The following is a 21,154-nucleotide window of genomic DNA, read 5'->3' on the forward strand; positions in this document are numbered from 1 at the left end:
TCCAGTCTTCTCGGAATGCAGGTTCTGTATGGGTTTCAAGGGAATCTTCTCATTCTTTAGGCAAAGTGCAACAGTTTCAGGAACGATTGTGGAGGTGGATAGAAATCATGCACCCTTCTTTCCAAAGTAGACGACAGTGCTCCTAATACTGAGAGCTGTTAACAGGGGAGATTCGACCGTTCATCCTCGTGCTCATAAAACCAGACCTGGATAATGAGAACTCTGTGACGAAGGGCCGTGTCGTCTTGGAACACAGTAACACCATTTGGGAACAAACATACTATCATGGGATGGACTTGATGAGCCAAAATAGTCAAACAATCCTTGTCAGTAATGCGACCTTGCACAACATGTACCGCGATATGGCTAACCAAGTCATCATCAAACCCCCGCCATGTTTCACTCTTAGGACGCAAATTTGCCAGAAGTTGGAAGAGTGTGAAACAAGACTCTTCCGACCAAATGACGTTCTTCGATTGCTCCATAGTCGAGGCTTTATGGCTGTGGCAACACATTTTGCTGTTACGGGCATTTGCATCACCGCTGAGTGGTTTTGGAATTCTAGCTTGCCCTGGAATTCCCTGCCTATGGAGCTCTCTTTGTGTTTTGTTGCTGACAGGGTTCTTCAGCGCGACATTCAGTTCTCCGTTCTGTGATGAATTTCGCAGCTGCATTAACAATTTATCTACGTGCGAATGTACTGTGCTCAGATATAACGCACTCACAACTACGCAGAACGATTTTCTGACGACCGCCACTTGCAACGTGTTGAGGACATTGCACAGGTGCCGTTCGTGGTCAAACATGTACAAACATCCATTTTCGCCATGTTTCCCTGCCTTTGTTCACCTTCACCATACTGCATTTGTATATACAGTATCTGCAGATTGGTCCCGAAAATACACTGAAGAGCCAGTACACCTGCCTAATGCCGTGTAGGGCCCCCGCCAGCACGCAGAAGTGCCGCAACACGACGTGGCATGAACTCGACTGTCTGAAGTAGTGCTGGAGGGAATTGACAGCATGAGTCCTGCAGGTCTGTCCATAAATCCGTAAAATTACGAGGTGGTGGAGATCTCTTCGGAACGGCACGTTGCAAGGCATCCCAGATAAGCTTGATAATGTTCAGGTCTGGGGAGTTTGGTGGCCAGCGGAAGTCTTTAAACTCAGAAGAGTGTTCCTGGATCCACTCTGTAGCAATTCTGGACATGGTGGGGTGTCGCATTGTCCTGTTTGAATTGCCCAAGTCCGTCGGAATGCATAATGGACATGAATGTATGCAGATGATCAGACAGATTGCTTACGTGCGTGTCACAGTCATATCTAGAGGTATCAGGGTCCCATATAACTCCGACTACACGCGCCCCACACCATTACAGAGCCCCACCAGCTTGAACAGTCCACTGTTGACATGCGGGGTCCATGAGTTCATGAGGTTGTCTCCACACCCTTATACGTCCATCCGCTCGATACAATTTGAAAGTAGGCTCCTCCGACCAGGCAACATGTTTCCAGTCATCAACAGTCCAATGTCGGTGTTGCCGGGCCCAGGCGAGGCGTAAAGCTTCGTGTCGCGTAGTCATCAAGGGTCCACGAGTGAGCCTTCGGCTCCGAAATCCCATATCGATGGTGTTTCGTTGAATTTTTTTTTCACACGCTGACACTTGTTGAAGGTGTATCATTGAAATCTCCAGCAATTTGCGGAAGGGTTGCAGTTCTGTCACGTTGAGCGATTCTCTTCAGTCCTCGTTGGTCCTGTTCTTGCAGGATCTTTTTGCGGCCGCAGCGATGTCGGAGATTTGATGTTTTACTGGATTCCTGATATTCACGGTACACTCGTGGAATGGTCCCCTACTTCATCGCTTCCTCGAAGATGCCGTGTCCCTCCGCTCGTACGCTGACTGTAACACCAAGTTCAAACTTATTTAAATCCTGATACCCTGCCCTTGTAGCAGCAGCGATAGACGTAACAGCTGTGCCATACAGTTGTTGGCTTACATAGGCGTTGCCGACTGCAGCGCTGTATTCTGCTTGTTTACATATGTCTGTATTTGACTATGCATGTTTCTTCCGATTTCTTTGGCGCTTCAGTGTGTATTGCAACACTATGCCGTTGTAGCCACTCACTGATGTTGGTTGAGTAACGCGAAGCCTCTAATTCATTACAAAATTCGCACCTTCTTTTCGGAAATATTCTGTAAACGGCGACTTTTGTGGAATGGGACCAAACTGCTGAGGTCATCGGTCCCTAAGCTTACACACTGCTTAGTCTAACTTAAAGTAAAATACGCTAAGGAACACACACACGCACACACACACACACACGCACACGCACACGCGCACGCACGCACGGGCGCGCGCACCCAGAGAAGGCGCCCTAGACAGCGCGACACGTGATATATACTTCATCCAACTTTAAATGTGACAGGGCATTCGGAAGGAGGTACTAACGTTCTGGGGGAACGCTTTCGAAAGGCTGATTTTTTTCACCATGTTGTTGTTGGTGTTGTCTTCAGTCCAGAGACTGGTTTTATGCAGCTCTTCTTGCTACTATATCCTCTCCAAGCCTCTTCATCTTCGAATAACTACTGCAACCTATCTTCTTCTGAATCTGCTTATCGTATTTATCTCTTGGTCTCCCTGTACGATTTTTACCTGGCGCGCTTCCCTCCAATACTAAACTGGTGATCCCGTGATGCCTGAGAACGTGTCCTACCAACCGATACCTTCTTCTAGTCAAGTTGTGCCACAAATTTCTCTTCTCCCCAATTTCTTCAGAAAACCCTCATCAGTTACATAATCTACCCATCTAATCTTCAGTGTTTTTCTGTAGCACCACATTTCGAAAGCTTCTCTTCTCTGTTTATCGTCCACGTTTCACATTCACACATGGCTACACTTCATACAAATACTTTCAGAGATGACTTCCTGACACTTAAATCTATACTCGATGTTAACAAATTTCTCTTCTTCAGAAACGCTTTCCTTGCCATTGCCAGTCTACATTTTATATCCTCTCTACTTCGACCATCATCACTTACTTTGGTCCCCAAATAGCAAAACCCATCTACTACTTTGTCTCATGTCCTCATCTAATTCCCTCAGCATCACCTGATTTAACTAGACTACGTTCCATTATCCTCGTTTTGCGGTTGTTGATGTTCATATGATATCCTCCTTTCAAGACACTGTCCATTCCGTTCAGCTGCTCTTCCAGGTCCTTTGCTGTCTGTCAGAATTACAATGTCGTTGGCAAACCTCAGTGTTTTTGTTTCTTCTACGCGGATTTCAATTCCTACTCCTGATTTTTCTTTTGTTTCTTTTACTGCTTGCTCAGTATACTGAGTGAATAACATTGGCAACAAGCTACAACCCTGGCTCACTCCCTTCTCAATCACTGCTTCCCTTTCATGCCCCCAGGACTCTTATAACTGCCATCCGGTTTCTGTACAAATTGTAAATAGCCTTTCGCTCCCTGTATTTTACACCTGCCACCCGCCATAATCTATTCTAAAATCCCCACTGGTTTCGGCAATGGCGCTGATTACTGTGGAGGATATTACAAAATGAAACGGATTTCGTATTTCTGTATCGAATTGTAATTACCGATCATTTAAAGCAGTCTCGTGGATCAGTCTGAAGGCTTGCCCTGGAAACACGGCTGTTCGTCGCTCCGTCTTTGCACTAAGGCATAACGTTGCTTGTACATCTAATGATCGGTGCGGCGATGGAGCGAGAAACTTGCGCACGATCTTTGGTGAAATTAATATGAGAAACCAGATTACAAATTGGTCAAACAGTGAGACCTTCCGTAATAGCCCTCTTAGAGTTTCTTCGTTTTTACAGAATTTCCTAAAACAGTACGACGCAGTACTCAAAAGCAACTTAAAAAAGTCACCATTAGGATCAGATGACGTCGTGGCGCTAATAAGTACAAAGATATCAATCATATTAAATGAATCACGGGTAACTGAATGGGTAGCTTTGTAATCACTCTTCAGTTTTGACCACAAGTCTTTATTAACATCACAATACCTTACACGTGGCTCTGAGCACTATGGGACTCAACTACTGTGGTCATCAGTCCCCTAGAACTTAGAACTACTTAAACCTAACTAACCTAAAGACATCACACACATCCATGCCCGAGGCAGGATTCGAACCTGCGACCGTAGCAGTCGCACTGTTCCGGACTGCGCGCCTAGAGCCGCTAGACCACCGCGGCCGGCACCTTACACGTTATTGCGTTCCTCCATTTTCAAAGAATCTAGAAATAAAGTGTAGCGTGCATGAAGAACGGAGCATGTCTTTAAATAGAATATAACAAATACATTATGTTTTGTATGTCATGCTCTCTTTCTCGTGTTCGCTACATTTTGTCTTTAGAGCCTTCGAAGCTGGCGGAACGCCGTAGCGCACGAAGTTCTATAATGTTAATAAAGAATTGTGTCGAGACTTAATTGTTATTACAGTTCGACAAAATGGCAGGGGTATTTCATATAGCATTTATGCAGCATAACATACTATGTGAACGCGTAGTTTATAAGTCTTATGTGTGTGAAGCCCTTGGTTTCGATTCTCATTAGTAACAATTTATATTTTTTTATTTAAATTCTGCAGGGTGGATTTTTAAATCGGGGATAAACAGCAGGAACGATCCCTGGGATACGTAGGAGAAGAGGTCATACGGACATTTGCCCAAAATGCATTCCGACGGAGGTACACCACTTGCAGGTGTAGATTAAAGACCTTCTGACAGTGATCCCGATATCAGTACCATCCGCGTTCCCCGCCAGCAAGGGTGTAAGCTGTACTAGTGTGTGGAACGTTACCTGCGGACGTGATACCGCGGTGATGGTTACGTCGCTGGTTCGTCGCACAGGCCACAGAAGTGCTGGGATTTCTGTCATCGGTTCTTTTCACAGATAGCTTTACGGAGAGCGGTATCGTCGATCCTTACAACACCCACCTGTGGGCTACGGAGAATTCGCGTGGTATGGTAGAAACGAAATGTAAGCACCGGATGAGCCTCAGTGTGCGGGCGGGGATTACTGGCGGCAGCCTCCTGTGACGTTCTCCCCTCCCACAGCGCTTACAGGCGAGGCATATCTGCACATTCTGCTGGTAACTGTGCCACACCTGCAGGGAGACATGCATTTGGTGCTGCGAAGGGTAGTGTGGCCATTACATGACGGTGTTCCGGCTCACTGCCCGCCTGTGTGTGGACCTAAAGCAGTGTTACAGACTGAGCATTGCCACTTGTCTAGGGCGTTCTCATGTGTGCTTTCAGTCATTGAAACCTACACTGTCAACAGTCATTTATCCCCAACTTGAAGTGGGTGTACTTCCTTGGGACGCACATCCAACCATATGTCGTATGACTTTCTTTGCTTCTTATCCTCTCAGGGATGATTTCCTGCAGTTTGTCACCATTAAGCATTATCATATATATTGTTGTTGTTGTGGTCTTCAGTCCTGAGACTGGTTTGATGCAGCTCTCCATGCTACTCTATTCTGTGCAAGCTTTTTCATCTCCCAGTACCTACTGCAACCTACATCCTTCTGAATCTGCTTAGTGTATTCATCTCTTGGTCTCCCCCTACGATTTTTACCCTCCACGCTGCCCTCCAATGCTAAATTGGTGATCCCTTGATGCCTCAGAACATGTCCTACCAACCGATCCCTTCTTCTGGTCAAGTTGTGCCACAAATTTCTCTTCTCCCCACTTCTATTCAATACTTCCTCATTAGTTATGTGATCTACCCATCTAATCTTCAGCATTCTTCTGTAGCACCACATTTCGAAAGCTTCTATTCTCTTCTTGTCCAAACTATTTATCGTCCATGTTTCACTTCCATACATGGCTACACTCCATACGAATACTTTCAGAAATGACTTCCTGACACTTAAATCAATACTGGATGTTAACAAATTTCTCTTCTTCAGAAACGCTTTCCTTGCCATTGCCAGCCTACATTTTATATCCTCTCTACTTCGACCATCATCAGTTATTTTACTCCCCAAATAGCAAAACTCCTTTACTACTTTAAGTGCCTCATTTCCTAATCTAATTCCCTCAGCATCACCCGACTTAATTAGACTACATTCCATTATCCTTGTTTTTCTTTTGTTGATGTTCATCTTATATCCTCCTTTCAAGACACTGTCCATTCCATTCAACTGCTCTTCCAAGTCCTTTGCTGTCTCTGACAGAATTACAATGTCATCGGCGAACCTCAAAGTTTTTATTTCTTCTCCATAAATTTTAATACCTACTACGAATTTTTCTTTTGTTTCCTTTACTGCTTGCTCAATATACAGATTGAACAACATCGGGGACAGGCTACAACCCTGTCTTACTCCCTTCCCAACCACTGCTTCCCTTTCATGTCCCTCGACTCTTATAACTGCCATCTGGTTTCTGTACAAATTGTAAATAGCCTTTCGCTCCCTGTATTTTACCCCTGCCACCTTTAGAATTTGAAAGAGAGTATTCCAGTCAACATTGTCAAAAGCTTTCTCTAAGTCTACAAATGCTAGAAACGTAGGTTTGCCTTTCCTTAATCTTTCTTCTAAGATAAGTCGTAAGGTCAGTATTGCCTCACGTGTTCCAGTGTTTCTACGGAATCCAAACTGATCTTCCCCGAAGTTGGCTTCTACTAGTTTTTCCATTCGTCTGTAAAGAATTCGTGTTAGTATTTTGCAGCTGTGGCTTATTAAACTGATTGTTCGGTAATTTTCACATCTGTCAACACCTGCTTTCTTTGGGACTGGAATTATTATATTCTTCTTGAAGTCTGAGGGTATTTCACCTGTTGCATACACCTTGCTCACCAGATGGTAGAGTTTTGTCAGGACTGGCTCTCCCAAGGCCGTCAGTAGTTCCAATGGAATATTGTCTACTCCGGGGGCCTTGTTTCGACTCAGGTCTTTCAGTGCTCTGTCAAACTCTTCACGCAGTATCGTATCTCCCATTTCATCTTCATCTACATCCTCTTCCATTTCCATAATATTGTCCTCAAGTACATCGCCCTTGTATAGACCCTCTATATACTCCTTCCACCTTTCTGCTTTCCCTTCTTTGCTTAGAACTGGGTTTCCATCTGAGCTCTTGATATTCATACAAGTCGTTCTCTTATCTCCAAAGGTCTCTTTAATTTTCCTGTAGGCGGTAGCTATCTTACCCCTAGTGAGATAAGCCTCTACATCCTTACATTTGTCCTCTAGCCATCCCTGCTTAGCCATTTTGCACTTCCTGTCGATCTCATTTTTGAGACGTTTGTATTCCTTTTTGCCTGTTTCGCTTACTGCATTTTTATATTTTCTCCTTTCATCAATTAAATTCAATATTTCTTCTGTTACCCAAGGATTTCTACTAGCCCTCGTCTTTTTACCTACTTGATCCTCTGCTGCCTTCACTACTTCATCCCTCAAAGCTACCCATTCTTCTTCTACTGTATTTATTTCCCCCATTCCTGTCAATTGCTCCCTTATGCTCTCCCTGAATCTCTGTACAACCTCTGGTTCTTTTAGTTTATCCAGGTCCCATCTCCTTAAATTCCCACCTTTTTGCAGTTTCTTCAGTTTTAATCTACAGGTCATAACCAATAGATTGTGGTCAGAGTCCACATCTGCCCCTGGAAATGTCTTACAATTTAAAACCTGGTTCCTAAATCTCTGTCTTACCATTATATAATCTATCTGATACCTTTTAGTATCTCCAGGGTTCTTCCATGTATACAACCTTCTTTCATGATTCTTAAACCAAGTGTTAGTTATGATTATGTTGTGCTCTGTGCAAAATTCTACCAGGCGGCTTCCTCTTTCATTTCTGTCCCCCAATCCATATTCACCTACTATGTTTCCTTCTCTCCCTTTTCCTACACTCGAATTCCAGTCACCCATGACTATTAAATTTTCGTCTCCCTTCACAATCTGAATAATTTCTTTTATTTCATCATACATTTCTTCAATTTCTTCGTCATCTGCAGAGCTAGTTGGCATATAAACTTGTACTACTGTAGTAGGTGTGGGCTTCGTATCTATCTTTGCCACAATAATGCGTTCACTATGCTGTTTGTAGTAGCTTACCCGCATTCCTATTTTCCTATTCATTATTAAACCTACTCCTGCATTACCCCTATTTGATTTTGTGTTTATAACCCTGTAGTCACCTGACCAGAAGTCTTGTTCCTCCTGCCACCGAACTTCACTAATTCCCACTATATCTAACTTCAACCTATCCATTTCCCTTTTTAAATTTTCTAACCTACCTGCCCGATTAAGGGATCTGACATTCCACGCTCCGATCCGTAGAACGCCAGTTTTCTTTCTCCTGATAACGACATCCTCTTGAGTAGTCCCCGCCCGGAGATCCGAATGGGGGACTATTTTACCTCCGGAATATTTTACCCAAGAGGACGCCATCATCATGTAATCATACAGTAAAGCTGCATGCCCTCGGGAAAAATTACGGCTGTAGTTTCCCCTTGCTTTCAGCCATTCGCAGTACCAGCACAGCAAGGCCGTTTTGGTTATTGTTACAAGGCCAGATCAGTCAATCATCCAGACTGTTGCCCTTGCAACTACTGAAAAGGCTGCTGCCCCTCTTCAGGAACCACACGTTTGTCTGGCCTCTCAACAGATACCCCTCCGTTGTGGTTGCACCTACGGTACGGCTATCTGTATCGCTGAGGCACGCAAGCCTCCCCACCAACGGCAAGGTCCATGGTTCATGGGGGGGGGATCATGTATATATATCGGGTGATCGAAAAGTCAGTATAAATTTGAAAACTTAATAAACCACGGAATAATGTAGATAGAGAGGTAAAAATTGACACACATGCTTGGAGTGACATGGGGTTTTATTAGAACAAAAAAAAGAGAAGTATTGCTAGACGCGTGAAAGATCTCTTGAGCGCGTCGTTTGGTGGTGATCGTGTGCTCAGCCGCCACTTTCGTCATGCTTGCCCTCCCAGGTCCCCAGACCTCAGTCCGTGCGATTATTGGCTTTGGGATTACCTGAAGTCGCAAGTGTATCGTGATCGACCGACATCTCAAGGGATGCTGAAAGACAACATCCGACGCCAATGCGTCACCATAACTCCGGACATGCTTTGCAGTGCTGTTCACAACATTATTCGTCGACTACAGCTATTGTTGAGGAATGATTGTGGAGATATTGAGCATTTCCTGTAAAGAACATCATCTTTGCGTTGTCTTACTTTGTTATACTAATTATTGCTATTCTGATCAGATGAAGCGAACATTTTTTGAACGTTCGTATTTTTTTGGTTCTAATAAAACCCCATGTCATTCCAAGCATGTATGTCAATTTGTACCTCTCTATTTACATTATTCCGTGATTTATTCAGTTATCAAATTTATACTGACTTTTTGATTACGCGGTATATCAAACGAAATTACCAGTTAACAAACATCGATTCAATTTTATGAAATAAAAAGTTATTCACCAAACACCAAATAAAGAAAAATATTGTGTATTTGTGTTTCGCCTTTTATTAAAAAATTAGTTTGTTTTGAATACTCGCATTTAATTTGATTGAAAAGTAATGACTTAATATTTGTTGACAAACACTTCAGTTTGATACGTGTTGAATTTATAAGTAAGTCATACAGTCGCTACAAGTGGGAATCGAACAAAAGACCTCACAAATACAGAACTTTTATACGCTACACATTGAGCTACTAATCTTCAAATGCGATTTTTTCACTATTATTATTGTTCGTTTTGCATCGTACTGCTTCAGGAAGCTACTTTATATCCTTTAAGTATGCCTGTCAGCTCACTTATGTAATGTATTACAATTTGGAACAAAGTAATCCGAGATTAAATTCTTAGATGGCCACATTTGAATGTTGCTCCGTTAAGGAGATGAGAACTTAGTGTATTTCACTGTTTTTGTTTGATGCTTCTAATTTTATATTAATTCTCTTGGTACAATAAACTTAAGGATTTTGTTTAAGTGTGTTAATGATAACACTTTTTAAAGTATTGCTGGAATTACACAATTGTCGAACGGGACTGCTTCTTAGGTTTTATAGCAATTCTTGTTGAAACATTTAAAACTGCCGGAACATTAGGTTTCCGTCTTGTAGTGCGTGGCGATAGATTAAATCTATCTTTACAGTTTGGACATTGTTTCCCGCTTTGTATTCCTAAAACTAATTTTTCTTCCCTTTTCAGGTCCGAAGCTGATCGACGGTTCCTGTAACGTTTCCATTGGTTCTTCCATATGTAGTGAAAACGTTGGACTTAAACGCCTTGTAATCATAAGTAACTATAAAACACTTCTTGTTTTAATGATAATTTAATTTTATCCATATTTTGCAGCTTCAAACGTGACTGTACTCAATACACTCGAGACATGAATTAAAAAACGTTTTCAGTGACAATTTTTCGTTTTTTATTCAGTACACGATGCATTTCGGACCCTGTGGGTTCATCTTAAGGTGTAATTCGTCTTATTACATGCATTATCTGTTCTCTTGAATGAGATGAAATGCATATTCCTGTCATGAAAATTTTGATATTAGGTTATGAATGTCGTAAGTCAAACGCGGAAAATATGTGCGAAACAGTGGAAAAGATGCGTAGTGTAAACTTACCAAATAATCCAAGAAAAGCGTTTTTAACGTTTTAGCAACTTATGCTGTTAGAAACTTACGCTGTTACTAAAACGTTAAAAACGCTTTTCTTGGATTATTTGGTAAGTTTACACTACGCATCTGTTCCACTGTTTCGCACATATTTTCCGCGTTTGACTTACGACATTCATAACCTAACATCAAACATTTTCGTGACAGGAATATGCATTTCATCTCATTCAAGAGAACAGATAATGCATGTAATAAGACGAATTACACCTTAAGATGAACCCACAGGGTCCGAAATGCATAGTGTACTGAATAAAACACGAAAAATTGTGGCTGATGGCGTTTTTTAATCCATACCTCGAGTTTAATGATAATTATTTCATAAGTTACCAATGGCTTATCGATGTGGAGGGAATGGGCAATTCGATGTACATCTGTGTGTGAACCGTTCAGTATCTGTTTTCGAAGGTCAGATAAGACCTTCTTGATAGCAAATAACGAAGAGGTCACGTTAGTTTTCATGATTTGTGCTCACAGCATCTGGGAATTTGAACATCATGTATATTATGTTAAGAGTTACTATTCTATTCCTCTTGGTAGAAGCATCAGTAGAGTAGAAGTAGGCACCGCAATGGACGAGTTACTCCAGACTGGATTACTGCCTGACTAATGTTTCGTGGCGTGTCTTCGTAGTCCAAACGTTGCCGACTTCTAGATTGTGACTTACAGCCTGTACGTCAAGGAAATGGACGTAAGTCCGAAAAGTACCTATCTTAGCTGCCAGATGAATAGAACACCGTATCTATTAGGAGCTTAACCATGACGTAAGCTGGTGAGTGGGAAGGAGGGAATTGAGGGGGGAGAACCATTTTCACGTCGGAAGTCCATGTAATTTTGAAATTTCACATGTGGATCTGGATAAACTTACTACTAATCAGTATTCATTATATGTTGTGGTTTTCTTCAAACTGATGTTGCCCGTCTCTGGTTACGTCTGTGCTGTCCACGTTAATAGTACCTCAAAAGCGGAATCTCCCTGTCTTACATATACTGCGTGCTATCATTAAGATAGCTTGCGAATTTGAAACTCTAGGCCAGTTGTTCGCAACCTTTTCTACCTGGTGCCGCTCTTTGCATTGCCAGAGTATCTCATGCTCCTTTCGAAAAGCTTCATTTGAAAATGACCCGCAATCCACACTTGTGTTTTTACTTGAACTGTAATTTTCACATCTAACATTTTTTTATGTGATGAAAGTCACAAGAAAAATTCGAAACATTGATGAGGCGGTTGAAACTGTTTTTCAGTAAGCAGCTCCTGAATGTTAGGTTAAAGTACATCTAAGGTCACTCTTTACGTTCAGGCGACTGGTGGGTTTTGTTTTCATGATGGCTAGTGTCGAGAATCCGGCCTTACATGGGTATGTATACGAGTAATGTAAGAGGCCGTCTGAGGCTTTCTTTGCCACTCCTGGGTAAATAGAAAGGAAACAGGCCCAAAGTTCTTCGAACCCCATTTGTTGAAATAAACTTATCTTTAGCCCTCAAATCACAATACAATATTCAGTTGCATCCTCGTGTATTTGATCAGAAGTGCGTGCTGTTGTGAAGGATGATCTTGCTAATGTACACAGTCAGTCTTCTGAGAACAAATGAGGAAAATGAAACTTCCTGGCAGATTAAAACTGTGTGCCCGACTGAGACTCGAACTCGGGACCTTTGCCTTTCGCGGGCAAGTGCTCTACCATCTGAGCTACCCAAGCGCGACTCACGCCCGGTCCTCACAGCTTTACTTCTGCCAGTATCTCGTCTCCTATCTTCCACACATTACAGAAGCTCTTCTGCGAACCTTGCAGAACTAGCTCTCCTGAAAGAAAGGATACTGCGGAGACATGGTTTAGACACAGCCTGGGGGATGTTTCCAGAATGATGGTTCAAATGGCTCTGAGCACTATGGGACTCAACTGCTGTGGTCATAAGTCCCCTAGAACTTAGAACTACTTAAACCTAACTAACCTAAGGACATCACACACATCCATGCCCGAGGCAGGATTCGAACCTGCGACCGTAGCGGTCGTGCGGTTCCAGACTGTAGCGCCTTTAACCGCTCGGCCACTCCGGCCGGCTTTCCAGAATGAGATTTTCACTCTGCAGCGGAGTGTGCGCTGATATGAAACTTCCTGGCAGATTAAAACAGTTTTAATCTGCCAGGTAGTTTCATATCAGCGCACACTCCGCTGCAGAGTGAAAATCTCATTCTGGAGGAAAATGAAGTTAGAACGTAACTTTTCTTGAAGGTGTTCATTGATGAAAACTCTCCACTCATCGACGTCGCAATGCTGCGTATGTAGAAGTTTACTGAACCGATGAAATGACGAAAAGTTAGTAATGGGAGCATCTAGGGGACGCTTCATATCTAAGAAGGCCCTTTGGGCATCATTTATATCCATTATTGTGGTGTTTCTATCTTGTAGATTCAAATTCACATTTTTCAGGCTTTCAAAGAAGTCTGCAAGATAAACTAGATAAAATATAATGCTTCTCATCCGTGGAGAGTGACGCTCAGCTTTACATTTACCTTTACTCAAAAGAAATGGTTCCACTTTTGATTTCAGTTCATACAACCTGCTTACTACACTCCTGGAAATGGAAAAAAGAACACATTGACACCCGTGTGTCAGACCCACCATACTTGCTCCGGACACTGCGAGAGGGCTGTACAAGCAATGCTCACACGCACGGCACAGCGGACACACCAGGAACCGCGGTGTTGGCCGTCGAATGGCGCTAGCTGCGCAGCATTTGTGCACCGCCGCCGTCAGTGTCAGCCAGTTTGCCGTGGCATACGGAGCTCCATCGCAGTCTTTAACACTGGTAGCATGCCGCGACAGCGTGGACGTGAACCGTATGTGCAGTTGACGGACTTTGAGCGAGGGCGTATAGTGGGCATGCGGGAGGCCGGGTGGACGTACCGCCGAATTGCTCAACACGTGGGGCGTGAGGTCTCCACAGTACATCGATGTTGTCGCCAGTGGTCGGCGGAAGGTGCACGTGCCCGTGGACCTGGGACCGGACCGCAGCGACGCACGGATGCACGCCAAGACCGTAGGATCCTACGCAGTGCCGTAGGGGACCGCACCGCCACTTCCCAGCAAATTAGGGACACTGTTGCTCCTGGGGTATCGGCGAGGACCATTCGCAACCGTCTCCATGAAGCTGGGCTACGGTCCCGCACACCGTTAGGCCGTCTTCCGCTCACGCCCCAACATCGTGCAGCCCGCCTCCAGTGGTGTCGCGACAGGCGTGAATGGAGGGACGAATGGAGACGTGTCGTCTTCAGCGATAAGAGTCGCTTCTGCCTTGGTGCCAATGATGGTCGTATGCGTGTTTGGCGCCGTGCAGGTGAGCGCCACAATCAGGACTGCATACGACCGAGGCACACAGGGCCAACACCCGGCATCATGGTGTGGGGAGCGATCTCCTACAGTGGCCGTACACCACTGGTGATCGTCGAGGGGACACTGAATAGTGCACGGTACATCCAAACCGTCATCGAACCCATCGTTCTACCATTCCTAGACCGGCAAGGGAACTTGCTGTTCCAACAGGACAATGCACGTCCGCATGTATCCCGTGCCACCCAACGTGCTCTAGAAGGTGTAAGTCAACTACCCTGGCCAGCAAGATCTCCGGATCTGTCCCCCATTGAGCATGTTTGGGACTGGATGAAGCGTCGTCTCACGCGGTCTGCACGTCCAGCACGAACGCTGGTCCAACTTGTAACCTCCCCCCTCACTTATCGACTTTAATGACAGTGAAAAATTAAACCGCGTGTACCTAATGGAAATTTGGGAAAAGCAATCGTCACCGAAGTTAATCTATCGGTAAAGAGGGAGGAAAGGGTTACATCTAAATGAAAGGAAAAATGCAAATGAAACTGGTGGAAATTAATTTTGAAAAGGGGTAAAGTTAATAAAGAAGGTAAATGTGCAGCCGTTACGTTAACAATTAAGTAGCGGTAATTAGGTATTTGAGATTTGGGGGAAATCACGGTCGCCAGTCCTAAGGACAATTACTATAGTAACTGAAAAAGAAAGGTTATTACACATATAATTAGCACTAGAAGCGTGGCAACTGTAGGTTGACACGTGTAGTGTGAAAACTGAAAGTTTGTCAGAAGTAATAAATTTCTCTACACTCTGACTTAATTTAGCAAAAGAATTACTAAAACCGGAAAATCGAAAGTTAATTTAGTGACTGAAGTTAATAGTGAGCTTTCTTTCTGAAGCACATCGAAATTCAGTAAAATACGGTTAGTCTTGGACAACCTCAACAATCATTTCAAAAGCTACTTGAATCTACGCAATTTAGAAAGAAGAGATTTAACTTTGAACTTGAATTAAATGATTCTGAACAATTAACAATAGGAAAATTTAGTACGTACCAAGCTGAGCTGCAGTCACAGGTAAGCTAAAATACGGTAACAAAGCTCGCACTCTTAATTCGTGCTTGTGTAATCTGAATATTGTAGCCAGCTATTAATGCCATAATTGAACTTTGAAATTAAAGCAGTGAAAACGAGTTAGCTATATTACTTTAATGCTGGCGTTTGAATTTCAACGACACTCGGGTTCATTTCGGAAAAGGAAGGGACTCTGCTCGGTGATGCAATTGGGACAATGAGCAACAAACGTTCATGCTAAGTTGCTGTAATTATAGTTACGAAAATGGAACAAGATTAAAAGCTGAGGTCTGCCATACAGCTCTAAAACTTTACGTGCGTCCAGTCTTCCTTGTCGGTTGATTGAAGGTTTGAAGCCGTCGATCGAGGAGGTGGCGACAGTCACTCATTGTCGGCCGTCGCTGTTGCAGAAGCTGGATGTTGGCGCGCCTTCTTCTCGACACGGTCACCAGGCGAAACGGGCTCTTGATGTGCGCCAGCTAATGCTTCCCGTCCGCGACACCATGTCAGAAACTATCATCGCGAGTCGAGCGCAATTACATGCTGCCAAACCCCGAAAGCGCGGCAACTCGCGGGAGCGTCACACAACACCTGCTCCACTCGCTACTCCCGCCAGACTCTCACTGTTCTGCCCGCGCTCCACGCGGCAGAGTTAACACTACCAAAGATCCTACACACTTTGATTCTTCACACGACCTATCGATGTAATCGTTCGATAGCAGTTTTCCCTAGGCAAGACCCAGCGCAAAAATACAAATACTCTTTACACAACAAACCAATTATACATCGACATAAGTGCATAAATATATATATACAAACAGTAAAACAATTACAACATATAAAGAGACAGAAATGTCATATATTGAGGTAACAAAACAAGGAAAAAAAATAATAGTACAATAGATGGAAATAGGAGGATATGCATTTCCGGCGTTACAAACTGAGGCGCCAGGTGGAAATGGCATGGCAAGCCGTTCCACAGGACTACATCCAGCGTCTCTACGATCGTCTCCATGGGAGAATAGCAGCCTGCATTGCTGCGAAAGGTGGATATACACTGTACTAGTGCCGACATTGTGCATGCTCTGTTGCCTGTGTCTATGTGCCTGTGGTTCTGTCAGTGTGATCATGTGATGTATCTGACCCCAGGAATGTGTCAATAAAGTTTCCCCTTCCTGGGACAATGAATTCACGGTGTTCTTATTTCAATTTCGAGGAGTGTATATTGCTCTTATAGAGCCACCGGACTTTTCTGTGAAAAATTAAAGATTGATGTTGAGCATTGAGGTCTCCTAAAAACGAGTATTCACAGTACTTGACTTACTTCATTAACATTGCTGATCACCACGTTCAGTGCAGTCTCTGGAATGAAAATGTAAAATTTTTGACTTGTCTGATGACATGTTTCTGCTTTCTTCTGACCTTTTCGCGGCTTCCCTATAAATCATTCAATGCCTACCTCTCCTCTCCCCCCCCCCCCCCTCGTTTGGGGCGCGCCCACCAAGTTGGGAAGCAGTGCATCTAGACCATCTTCTGTTTCCACATCGACCCTCTGAATCCTGGTAGTCACTAGATGAATGCTTGGTGAGCGCATATACTTCGAATCAGTCTCATTTTATGTCAGCCAGGCCTGATCTCCTTCGTCTGACATGTTTGTGTACAGCTCTCTCAGCAAGATCACCAGAAGGTGGTAATTTTTTGCTTGAAAAAGTGTAAATGTCATTTGCTGCTCTCTTTCCGTAAACTTTCTTTCCCCTGTTGGTTTATGACGATAGACTTATTCACCTCAGTATTTAATTTCAAAATTTTTGTTTTAAAATGTGTTTGACTTCAACGTCAAGTACCTCCGCCATTTAATAATGTTGCCCAGCTACAGGATTTTAAATTTGATGCTTGTGAGATTTTCATGCTGTTGAAGCTTGCCAATTCAGCTGTGGATTTCTGAAAATTTCTAAAAATTTCTGAAATCGTGTATCCCAGGTAGTTTAACGATCTCTTGCTCTCAGCTAATTGATGATTCAGCTATTTCGATAGCCCATTGTGATACTGACAAGCGAAGACTGTATATGGTGTGTTCGGAAAATTAACTTTCAGACTATATTTAATTCCCGAACTTACGGTGTTTGTCAGTAGTGACAGCAGATAACTACGGTTTTTCGTTAAAATTATGGTGTCTGTTTCACTCCTATTTATATCCCACGATATATTCTGCTTTGGCACAAACTTAAAAATATTCAGTAGTTTCTGTCAATTCTCTTGAGTAAAGATTAAAATGGAGAGGCGGAAATATACGCCGCCCGACAAAACGTTTCTACACTGCATCTTCAACTAATAACTGTCAACAACAGATATGCATTAGACGAGTCACTTGTGAGCAGGTACTGTTCAGTAGTGGACGTATGACCGTAGCGTGTCAACATTGTTGTACAAATCTTAGTGGAGCGTTATCTGTAAATTGTGTAAGACATACCTCCTCAACAAGAACGACGCTTGTATGCCTACAGCGATATGATTGCGATGCAGAATGGGGACAATTTCTTTCTAGGAAATATCGTCACGGGTACGAACATGCCACAATGTGACCAAGTACAGAAATTCATGCGAAGGGTCAACCCTTTGACGACGTAACTACCGTTCAAGCCAAGGTGACGAGAGAGTCTGACAGTTGCAGATAGTTGTATGAACATTCCGTGCCTTGTACTCCAGCGTGGAGGGAGGGGGGGGGGGGCATTAGAACACCCGAAGCCTTAAAATCAATATCTTTTCTGTTCTTTATTAATCTAGTCTCGAAACTTTTTAAACTCATGATGTTCATTAATTTGTAATTTTCTGTTCGTGTTTTCCCATATCAGGTTTCAGCAGTCAGGTTCAACTGTATGTTTCGTATTACTTCATGGCGTAATAATCCAGACTGTTTTTTTTATGAATTTCCAGGAATTCATGATGATGTAATTTACGGGAACTCCTGTAGTCGGTAAGTCAGACGTGCTCATCCGATCGTTTCCGGGATGTAAGAAAGATGGTACTTAACTACGTAAACATTGTCGACCTTCAGTTGGTGGTCTTCGGAGCATCTGTGTTGTCATACAGACGAGCGAGTATCTTGTGTTGTCACACAGACTAGCAACTCTGTGGAGGCAACTTCATGCTAGTGGCTCATGTTAAAGTGCCTCTTATGAAGTTATTGCAGTACTTATGGCTGCAGCGAAGTAGAACAGCTGTTTGGCGCTAGACGATTTTATCACGAGAAGGGTGCATGCTGCTCTGCTAGTGTTTCCTGTCCATAGAAGATACCGCAACTTGATTTTTCGCTGTGACGTGACTACGGCGATAGCGTGACCCCCTTCAGTTCCGCGCCGCATTGGCTGTTAGCGATCGCCCAGCCAGAAATATTGTTTTTCATGCAAGGCTCGGGACTTAGTCACTGTCATTTCCCATGCGGACCTCGCGTGTTTCCTCTATGGCAGTCGCTTCGAGTAAGGGGATACTTAACTCTAAATGACAGAATAAAACATCAACAAATTGCATCAACTATCTATCAAGTTACTGAGAGACAGAAGATAACCTAAATAAGCGAACGTACGTATCTGTTTTATAGTCGTTACATTAGTTTGCTGTTACCCTCTATTTGGCTTAATCCTGTTCTAATGTCTTGAGCTTGGCAGACTTGTTAGACTCAAAATCCTCAAACTTACTTCTATTTTCCTTTGTTCCCCTCCCCCAATAATTTCAATTGCTCTCTCCTGTGTTAAAATGCTACTTCAAGATAACATTTGACACAAAAGATACCCCTTCACCTTATAAGCAATATCTGCATTCGTCTCCCTGGCCTACTGTTTTCAAAAACAACTCTTCATTTCTTATATTATCAATCTGCTTTATTCTTAACATCATATTCAAAGGCTTATTTCTTGTTTTAGTTGCATTGAATGCTGTGCTCGACTCGACTTCTTCCCAATTTTCTGCCGTTGTTTAATACCAGCCAGTTCATTTCGTTTAAAACACACTTTTTTGCCAGCAGTTTATGCCTCACAGCCCACAAGTACTAAAGTTGCTCTGTAGTTCCAACTACACTTCCAAGTCACTGTATGGTGGCGAGACAGAAATTTTTCTCCGTCCAACTTCGCTAGTACAGGGATAGTCAACCTTTTCAACTCACCGCCTACTTTTGTATCTCTGTAAGCAGCAAATTTTTCTAAGCGTCCACCAGTGTCACAGTTATGGTGATGTACAAAGTAGGGAAGTTAACGTAACTTTGTAAGATTTCTAAAGCAAAGTTACAACAAATTAAAACATAATAATAATTATCAAATATTTGCCAGTTTTATGAAAATCTAACTAAAATGTTTTTAATATCCCTCCAGGTAACGCCCACCATGAAAGCTGAAATGCCCACTGGTGGGCTTGAGGGGTCCAGGCTGACTACCACCGACCTTGTACAATGTATATCGTGTCAGTTTTTATGTGCTTAATGTGGGACGACCATAGATATCTACGTCTGCTGGTGCATTATCAGCGGCTGGAGTTATTTCATGGTCGTTGATGGATGTGAAGAATGTTCAAAAGAAAAAGTTACGAAGCAGCACTGTGGGTGTAATGGAAGTTTTTACTCAAAAGTAATCACAAGAGGCCTGAGCACAACCACCCAATATTTCACGAGCCGAAGGATTCCTTGCACCTGTGACGGAGCCAGTCTTCCACTGTGTCCTTCAGTTAGTCGTCCGAGATGAAGCCCCTTCCCTTTGAGTTCGTTTTTAGCGGACGAAACACACGGAAGTCCGGGCTGTTGGGCGGATGCTCAAGCTGGCCCTACGTGAACTCGGCCATTACACTTCGTGTGGCTTGTAAACGTGTGGACGCGCATTATTGTGGAGCAGAACCACTCCCTCCATAAGCAGCCCAGGCCGTTTGCTCTTGATAGACTTTGGGCAGTCTGCGGAGTGTGTCACAGTACACGTCACTGTAATGGTTTTTCCGTCCTCAAGGAATTCGATGAGTATAGGACGTCGAGAAAGACGGTGAGCAACAACTTGCCTGCAGAGAGATAAGTTTGAACTTTCTTGGGGAAGTGACGACAAAGCTGCAAATGCAGATTTCAACTATAATCCGTACATCATAAGAATAAACCTGATGTAAACAAACACAAACGCGATGGTTGGTAGGAAGCCGTAGCAAACTTATACTGGTGGTGTTACGCTCTTGGAAATAGGTCCTATGTATTACATATCTTATTACTAAGTTATGTTAAATGAAACTTTAAGATATTCAAATGTATGTACAGCCATCAACGTTTTTCTTAATCACGCTTTGGCTTGACGTAGTTTTCATTTCAAAAATCGTGTAGTCACAGCCTCTGCAGCGTTGTGCTGTGATGTCGCGCTGTTAATGCGCAGTATGAAAATGACTGAGGCTGTTTTCAGTTCCGTAGTGAAACACGCGCGTGGAACACGGTTAAAAAGTGCAGAGAAATAGGCTGTTCGTAATGTTTTTCACAAATTTACAGAGATAATCGGTTTTGAAGATACCAGCGTTGTATATAATGCAGTTGATATGCAAACACGCATAGAACGTGTAGCATAGTCGGTGGCGTAATTGAATGTAAACCAAATGCTATTATTCGTGCGTTGGTTCCAGTCCGCCCAATATCTTTTTTTTTTCTCTCGCTCAATTTGAAATACCTACATCTCGTAATTATAAAACTCATCATTTTTCATGAATAATGCACGTCTTCTTGTTTCTAATTACATAGTGGACGCGAAATTCGTGTTGCCATTTCAGATACAAACTCTTAACTATCGATGTTCTTGAAAGAGTGTTCAGAAATGTTGTTTAATTTAAGGAAACGTAAAAATTTGATGTTTAAGGCTAAAATGAAAAACCAAATCCTCTTTATTTGGACTATGTCCATCGTTCTATACCACAGAGGTAGATAAGTATCGTATAAACATGAAAAACAATCATTTTCACGGCATCGAGCACATCATAAAAATGCTGCATTTTTACATTTTCCACGGTACCATTACAATATGAACCCAACAGAACTGGTATGGAGCCCATTTATGTAATTTGGCCCGAGAA

At 43.0% G+C, this 21,154-nt stretch overlaps 1 protein-coding gene across 1 annotated transcript in view; it reads left to right on the top strand.

Annotated features, from left to right (window-relative positions):
* The window catches only part of LOC124788749 (tRNA dimethylallyltransferase-like), a 501,805-nt gene that overhangs the window by 51,235 nt on the left and 429,416 nt on the right, over window positions 1-21,154 (top strand). The gene's annotated exons all lie outside the window — the stretch shown is intronic.

The sequence above is a fragment of the Schistocerca piceifrons genome, chromosome 3, assembly GCF_021461385.2.
Source record: "Schistocerca piceifrons isolate TAMUIC-IGC-003096 chromosome 3, iqSchPice1.1, whole genome shotgun sequence".
NCBI lineage: Eukaryota > Metazoa > Arthropoda > Insecta > Orthoptera > Acrididae > Schistocerca > Schistocerca piceifrons.